The 9311-nt window shown below is 33.3% G+C and overlaps 1 pseudogene; it reads right to left on the reverse strand.

Annotated features, from left to right (window-relative positions):
- Positions 1 to 4764: 4764 nt before the first annotated feature.
- On the reverse strand, positions 4765 to 5135 carry LOC113605185 (heat shock cognate 71 kDa protein pseudogene; annotated as a pseudogene).
- Between the last annotated feature and the right edge of the window lie 4176 nt (positions 5136 to 9311).

A 9311-nucleotide genomic window follows, 5' to 3' on the forward strand; every position in this document is an offset into this window, starting at 1 on the left:
GATGTTTAGGAGCAGTGGCAACATGGTCTCACTGGGACCCACACCCCTGGTGCTATGAACCACAGGCAGGAGGGGTGCATAGCCTCAAAGGTCCTCCCTGGACAGTGAGGGCTCTGAATCCGACATCAGGCTCCCCACCTTGGGGACCTGAACTGGGAAGGTGAACCACCATATGTCTGACTTTGAAAGCCAGCAGGGCTTACATCTGGGAGACCTGGAGGGCTGTAGGAAATGATGAATTTGCACTTGAAGTTCGCATGCAAAAACTCACTTGCTCCAACCCCCAGTACAGAAGCAGCAGATAACAAAGTTCCTGGGTCATACGTGAAGGTGCACACATATAATGGAAAATTTTCAGCCTGAAAAGGGAAGGAAATTCTGATATATGCTACAACATGAATGAATCCTGTTACATTAAATAGTAAGACACTACACTAAGTGATATAAGTCATTCAGAAAAGGACAAATATCATATGATTCCACTTTATAAGGTGCTTAGAATAGCCAAATTCACAGAGATGATTCAAGTAGAACAATGGTGGCTAGGGGCTGGGGAAAAGGAGAGTGACACTTTATTGTTTAATGATTATGAAGTTTCAGTTTGGGAAGATGAAACGTTCTGAAGATGGATGGTGGTGATAGTTGCACAACAATGTGAATGTGCTTAATGTCACTGAATTATACTCTTAAATTTTAAAAATGGTATATTGTACATTATGTATGGTTATGCATCATTAATTTACCATAATTTTAAAAATTAAATGAAAAATTGAAAAACAAACCTGTTTAAAGGGTATCTAAACATGTATCAAATCAAAGGAATTTTTCTGAGATGATTATTTCTTAAAATATGACATTTTAATTATGGAGAGGGATTTGCTATTGCTCTAAACAATCATCAATATTGTAGTTCGCACAAAATGGAAAATATGTTGCAAGACATCCAAAAAGGAGTTGAAATTGACTTTCTCAGAAGCTATTCTTATTTTAAAATGTTTTGCATTTATTGGCATATAAGTCATTAAAGCTGTGGAAGAAACACTCCAAATGCGGAGTCCAAAAAATAAATTTTAGATAGAAAAGCATAGCAAATGCATAATCTAGTACAGACAATTATAACTCTCAGAACTCCAAATTTCTAGAATGAATGTTTGTATCTTTTCTCTCTGCTGGGATTCAGCCTGAGGCCCTGAAGGACATTAAAACTTTTTTTCCTTTCTGAACACTCCTCTGTTTTATAATCAAAAAATATTTATTCTGGGCTTCCCTGGTGGCGCAGTGGTTGAGAGTCCGCCTGCCGATGCAAGGGACACGGGTTCGTGCCCCGGTCCAGGAAGATCCCACATGCCGCGGAGCGGCTGGGCCCGTGAGCCATGGCCGCTGAGCCTGCGTGTCCGGAGCCTGTGCTCCGCGACGGGAGAGGCCACAACAGTGAGAGGCCCGCATATCGCAAAAAAAAAAAATTATTCTGCTATATAGCATTTATTTTAAAACTTTTATAACGTATATCTGGATAAAACAAAGCTACCTTTCTTTTCTAGTACATTATGACATCTCTCAAAACAAATGATCAAACTTATAAACTTGTTCACCTAAACAACAGTGAACCGTGTTTTTGTGAAATCCACTTTATTGAGGTATAAATTGCATTATACAAATTGAATCCGTTTTGAGTTGACAGTTCAAGAGTTTTGTCAAATGCATATACCTTTTAACCACTAACATAAGCAAGATATAGGAGATTTCTATCCCCTAAAATCTTTCCCCAACCCTGCCCAATTAATTCTAACCCCCTACTGTGGCCCTGGCAACAACTGATCTCCTTTTTATAACCATAGATGAAATTGTATAACATGTTCTGTTTGGTGTTGAGCTCCTAAAAGTAGAGAACTTTCTGGAAGAAGAAGAGATGTGGCAGAAGGGGAAGTCAGGGATATTTGAAGCACCAGAAGGACTTGACTTGCTGTTCTGAGGATGGAGGGGCTCAACATTACATCAATGCAGATGGCTTTAAAGAGCTGAGAGAGGCCCCTAGCTGTCAGAGGACAAGGGAACGAGTATGTCAGCCCTACAGCCACAAGAAACTGAACTGTGCCAATGACATGAATGAGCTTAGAAGATTCTCCCTCAGACAAGAAGAGCCCAGGGAGCCAACACTTTGATTTTCTCCTTGTGTGGCCAAGAGCAGAGGAATCAGTAATGCTCACCTGGGCTTCTAACCTACACATCTATAAGCTAACATGTGTGTTTAAGCCACAAAGTTTGCGGTAATTTGTTACAGCAACAGTAGAAAACAAGTACAACATGTAAAGCAAAAAGAAGAGAAATAATGATAATTGTAGGAATAATTAAAATAGGAAAGGACAAAAAAAAGAAATAACAAAAAAATGGAAAAACAAGCTTCTTTGAAAACACTCATGAAAGAGAAAAAATTAAAGTGAGACTGACTTAGAAAACAAGAAACCTACATACTCTTAGAAACATGAAAATAAAATGCTAAAAACTTAGACTAATAGATATCTAGATTTATTCAAAATTATTATATTTAAGAAGGTGGTTTGGGCATAAGTTTAGAAAAACAAATTATTAGAACATGAGTCAAAAATAGACACAAACATATACAGTGACATGTTTTATGACCAAAGAAATACCACAATTTAGTGGAGAAACAATAGTCTTTATCAAAGAATGGTGCTCAGTCAATTATATATTTATTAAAAAAAGAAAACAGAGCAAAACTTTGACCATTATCTCAAACCATGCATAAAAGTTAATTAGAGATGGATCTTAGACCTAAATGTTGATAATAAAACAGTAGCTTGCTAGAAGAAAACCTAGGGCAATAAATTCATAACCTTGGGATAGTAATGATTTTTTAAACAAGACACAGGAAGTAGTAACCATAAAAGAAAAACAATTTAAATAGCCTCTGTTCATCAAATGATAATAATAAGAGAATAAGAAGGAAAATCAGAATTGCAATAATATATTTGAATAAAATATATCCATAAAATTATTCAGCATGCATGGAAAAATATGTGCAACATCATTAGTCATCAAGGAAGTTCAAAGTAAAACCAAGAGATCATTATACTCCATCACAAAACTATAATTAAAAGGGCTAATGATACCAGATGTATGCCAAGGAAGAACATCTAGAACTCTTGTACATTTCTGGCAGGAGTTTAAATTGATATAAACACTAAAAAATTGGGTGTATATATATATATAAATTTATCATCATACATTTATGACTAGTGTATATGTCATTCTTCAATAAAAAGTTAAAAAGTAATGCTTGAGATAGACATAGTTATATGTAGTTATAAGAAAGTATTATAAACTACATTACAAAAATAAATTTGAAAAATAATTACTTCCTTAATCTAAATTGTGCATTTTAAAAACTGAATCAAGAGGATATTTTTCTCAATGCAATTAATTAGCAAAAGAAATTTAGGAGGTTTAAGGATTGAAAGAAAAAAAAAACTAATTATTCATAGATGTTAGATTTTTAAACACAGAAAAATTCAAAAACAAAAAAAAAATCATGAAAATTCATGAGAAATTCAGCAATATCATCAGTTATAAAATTTATATAAAATTAATATATTTTATATACCAGGAACAAGTTAACATAATTTTTAAAATCCTACTCTAAATACCTAAATTACTATAACATATCTATAAATAAGGAAATCAAATGTCCAACATCTAAATGTATAAATTAATAAAGCTTTATTAAAAGGCATGAAAGAAAGTAAAGAATGAGAAATACAACATTTTATGGAAAAATTCAACACTTTGGAGATAATAATTCTCTCCAAATTACTCATAAATTTAACGTAGCTCCAAAAGAAATACCAGCAGGGTTTTTCATAAAACTTACCAAGCTATCTAAAAGGCATATAAAGAAATGCAAGAGTAGCCAAGACAATTTTAAAAAGTAATAAGTAACAGGAACTTGTCCATCATATTTCAAAATTTATCAACTAATTAAAACAATGTGGTTTCAGAGTAGTGTTAGCCAAGTATATAGTTGTGCTACAAAATAGAGAGACTAGTAAAAGACACAAAAAATTCATGGCAATGTGGCATAAACACACCTCTGAATATTTTGGAAGGTGATTTTGGCAGAATGCTATGCATCAGCAAGGAAAGGACACACTCTTCCTATAAATGATACTAGGACAACTGGGTCTCCATATGGAGAATGATAAATTAGATACCTACCTCATACCATACTCAAAAATAAGTTCCAGATGGGTTAAATACCTATACATAAAAAGCAAAACATTGCAACATTTACAAGAAAATAAGTAAAAGCATCTTTGTGACATCAATGCAGGAAGATTTTTTTTAAAAAAAAAAAAGGACAAAATTATCCCTATAAAGTTAAAGGAAATCTACAGTCAGAAAAATATTTGCAATGCATATAACTAATGTAATTTTGGTAGTCATTCTCCTTGTGGAAACACAACATGTACACAAGAAGAGCTGTAAAGAATGCTAGGTGCAGCATTGTTTGAAATAGTGAAAAGAAGTGAAACTTGGAAATAATATAAACACATATATATTGATATATATATGTGTATATACACATATGTACACATATGTATACATTTTCATGGTGCCAAGTTTAAATACAGTTTTATTTAAGACATTGCATTTTCCACTTAGAATAGACTGATTAAGATGCAATGCTATTTGTTACAAATTTGGGTCCTTCAGTGTTTTATTGTGTGGAACAATGTTAAATCTATGCTAAGGTTGACTTAACTCTTCAGTGGTGGGCCCAGAGGAGGCCACACCAGATGGAAGAACTCCACCACCGGGGAAGTCCCCTGGCCTGTCTCCTGTCCTCTGGAGTTTGGTAATGATGGAATTGCAGACTTTCTAGCTCTTTCTGCAACTGTTCAGATTCTTCCTTCTCTGGAGTCTGATTCTTTTCAAGCCAGTTGATGATTTCATTACACTTATCAAGAATTTTTGTTTGTCTTCATTGTTGATCTTGTCTTGAAGTTTTTCATCTTCAACAGCTGCTTTCATGCATAAGATTCAAGCAAATTCTTGGAAAACAATTTTTCCTGCTGCTTTTAATCTTTAGCTTTGTACTTCTCAGCTTCCTCGACCATGTCCTCGGTATCTTTCTTGCTTTTATATGTATACATGTATATATATATATATATATATATATATATATATATATGTATGTGTATTCTACTTGTTGAAGTACATATAGGATAAACACACACATACATATATATATATTAATTGATATATATATGTGATAAAGCCATAAACTGTAAGACTATTTGAATTAACTAATCTGATTTTTATAATACTCATGATCTAAAAGAATACTTACTAAATACATAGTAAAAGGGCAACAGAACTGTGGAGAAAAAAAATAGATTTAAAATTTATGCATAGTGTTCTACTTTCATGAAAAAATTGAAGCAAAATTATATATTAACATTTGACAAATATTAGTGGGGCATACATGGATTCAGTTATATTTTATTCTGTATTTTATTACTATTGTTATTATTAATTTTCAAAGTATCAAAATAAGAATACTTTGTGTCAGGCTGCATCTCATAATTGATGCCCCTTTACCTATTTAATTTGATAGTTTCTATTTGAATCAACAGCTACATATAAAGGGTCTATTCTGTGCAAATTTATTTGCAAAGAGTAAGCATTACATATAAAATATTATCTTCATTCTCAAGCAATACTACATCATTATAAGTGATAAGTGTCATGAACTATGAAATATAAATGTATGACATGAAATGCAATGATATATGAATATGAAATATAAATGTAATAGGGCAGAAGAAACTGACACAAGTGAAGGCAATATAAATGTGCACAAATTTGTAATCTCAAATAAGCCTCAAAAATCAAAGAATTTGAAAAGAGCAATCAAGTGCATTACAAGAAAAGGAAACTAGATAAGTCAGCAAAGTGAACATTACTAGGGTCTATTTAACGAGGAGCTTCATTTAAAAGGAACGGATTTTGTATTCTGGAGCAAAGTGAGAGATAACCAGGGATTTAAAAGATGGTATTAGACGTTCATGGGTCTTGAAACTTGTCAGAGACATTAGTAGCTGATGTGTATATATTTCCTAGTTTCAACAAATTTAATCTCTCTTTATAATTAGACTTTATTTGATTGGTCCCACAATGGGGGTGGTTCCAGAGAGGCTGAATTCTGGTATCAACTTATTGTTGTCCAGAAGCTTCATCGTCAGATACAGGCTAGTTCAGAATGAGAACGAGGATGATGCTTCTACCCTTTAATAATATAAATCCTGCCTAACTTTCTACTCCCCAAATCTGTTTCCCATTAGAAATACAGATCTGTATCTCAGTGGAAGTTTAATAATTTCCTGATTAAAGGAGCCAGAGATTATTCCAAAACAGTACAACGTGGTTGAGTTGGTCAGAGTGTGTTTTATCTCCTGATCTTTCCTTTTTCCTGGACTTTTATGAGTTTATATCTGATTTGGACATTCCCCAGGTCTTCAGAAGTTCTCCCACATAGTCTTCCCTAATTCCCTCACTCCCCACCCTCTTGCTGGTTTATACTAGGAATGAACTTTTTTTCTTTTCATATAACTATGACTCTATATCTTCCAAGGACAGTTATAGATGCTTTTACTCTGAAACCAGACTGCCTGGGTTGGAATATGAGTTCTGTTAGTATCCATACAACCTCTGGCAATTTACTACATTCTTAGATTCTCGGTTTCCTCGTTATAATAAAAGATCTATCTCATAGGGTTTTTTCTGAACATTAAGTAAATTAATACCTGTTAAGCGCTTATAATAGACCCTGGCACATGGTAAGTGCTCAGAATAATTAACTGTTTGCCCATCTGATATTTCTTTTACATTTCTTCTGGTAACCTCCTCTTATTTGTTTGCTCAACCTGATCTGAATATTTATGTATAGTATGCCTGCAGATTAATGCAAAATAGAAAGGTAATTTTAAATTAAATTTGGTTTCAGAATATCCATTTCTTAAATAAGCATTTTGTTCCTTAAATTTTAGAGTAAGAGTTGTTAGAAAGCTCTCTACTCCTTGTGTTGCATTAATTGAAAAGGGATTCTAAAATTAGAAAGCACTGCATAATTAACTGTAAGAATTCTAATAATGAAATAATGCAAATATTGACTTACAAATTTAAATAATAAAAATATAGAGCATTGGGCTTCCCTGGTGGCGCAGTGGTTGAGAGTCTGCCTGCCGATGCAGGGGACACGGGTTCGAGCCCTGGTCTGGGAGGATCCCACATGCCGCGGAGCAACTGGGCCCGTGAGCCACAACTACTGAGCCTGCGCGTCTGGAGCCTGTGCTCCACAACGACAGGCTGCGACAGTGAGAGGCCCACGCACCGCGATGAAGAGTGGCCCCCGTTCACCGCAACTGGAGAAAGCCCTCGCACAGAAACGAAGACCCAACACAGTCAAAAATAAATAAATAAATTAATTAATTAATTTTAAAAAATAGAGAGAGAGAGCATTACCACCTCCAAAGCATTTATTATACCACTGATTTTTCATCATATTATTTTAATCCTTGACAATAATCAAATGTCCTCAGTTATAATGATATCTGTCATATTGTGAGTTCCCAAAGGATGGAAAATAGACTATCTCATTTTAGAATTCTCTGCCCTCTGAAATGCTATTGGGGATTGGCCATAATCATAAGAAACAAAGAAGGCTATATGAAATCTATTAATCAGAAACACCTACCCAAATTTTATAAGCACTGTGGTTATTTTAATTTAATGCATCTTAAGTCATGTTTCTTGGAGTATAATTTACATAAAGTAAATATCACCTTTTTTTAAGCATGTGGTTCAATGAGTTTTGCCAAATGAATATACTACTGAAACCACATCATAATCAAGATACATTTTCATCACCTCAAACTTCCATCATGAACTTTGTACTCATTCCCTCCACCTATCCCAAATCCCTGGAAATCACTGATCTAATTTCTGTCTTTATAGTTCTGTCTTTTCCACAATGTCTTATAAATGCTATCATAAAGTATGTAGCCTTATAAATGATTTCTTTCACTTAGCCTAATGCTTTAGCGATTCATCCATATTGTTGCATATATCAGTAATTCATTCCTTTTGATTATTGAGAAGTATTCCATTGTATAGAAAAACCACATTTGTTTATCCATTGCATGTTGGTAGTCATTTGGATTGTTGCCAGTTTTGGCAATTATGAATGAAACTGCTATAGCTATTTGTGTACAGGTCTTAATGTAGATATAAGTTTTCATTTCTCTTGGGTAAATACCTAGAAGTGGCATTGTTGGTTCATATGTTGTGTATAGTTAAATTTATAAGAAACTGCCAAACTGTTTTTCAACGTGCTGTACCATACTGTTTTCCCAAAACAATGTAGGAGAGTTCCAGTTGCTCTGCATCTTCACCGGGATTTGGAATTATCAGTTTTTCTAAATTTAAACATTACAGCAGAAGTGTAGAATTATCTCATCATGAGTTTAATTTGCATTTCCTTCATGACTAATTATGCTGATCATCTTTTCATGAGTTTATTTCCTATGCATATATGCTCTTTTGTTCACATCTTTAGCTCTGTAATTTGTTGGGGTGTTTTCATTTTTATTATTGAGTTGTAAGAGCTCTTCATATAGTTTGGATAAAAGTCCTTTAACAGATATGTGTTTTGCAAGTATTTTCTGCCATTCCACTGGCAGAAAATATTTTTTTACAGTGTTTTCTGAAGAGCAGACATTTTAAATTTTGATAAAGTTTAATTTATTAGCTTTTTCTTTATGGTTCATGTTATTTTTGTTCTAAGAAATATTTGCCTAACCTAAGGTACAAAAACTGTTACAGTTTTATGTTTTACCTTTAGATCTATGTCTTCAAATTAATTTTGTATATAATGTGATGTAAAAGTAAAAATTTACTTTTTGCATATGGAAGTTCATTTATTACAGCACCCTTTGTTCAAAAGACTATTCTTTTTCCCTTTGAATTAATTTGATCCCATTGTCAAAAATCAATAAACTTATATATGTGGGTATATTTCTGGACTCTGTTATGTTTCACTGATACATATGTCTTTCCTTTTCTAAAACAACACTGCCTTGAATTCTCTTAGCTTTTGTTTTTCTGAAATGTTTTCATTTACAGCAAGTCTTGGGATTTAATATTCTGTGTTCTCCAATTTATTTGTTAGTTTTTAAATTTGCTTTGGCTGTTCTGGTGTTTTCCATATAAATTTTATAATTGAATGGTCAATT

The sequence above is a fragment of the Aethalodelphis obliquidens genome, unplaced genomic scaffold, assembly GCF_003676395.1.
Source record: "Aethalodelphis obliquidens isolate GAN/ISIS:26980383/991018 unplaced genomic scaffold, ASM367639v1 scaffold2, whole genome shotgun sequence".
Taxonomy (NCBI): domain Eukaryota; kingdom Metazoa; phylum Chordata; class Mammalia; order Artiodactyla; family Delphinidae; genus Aethalodelphis; species Aethalodelphis obliquidens.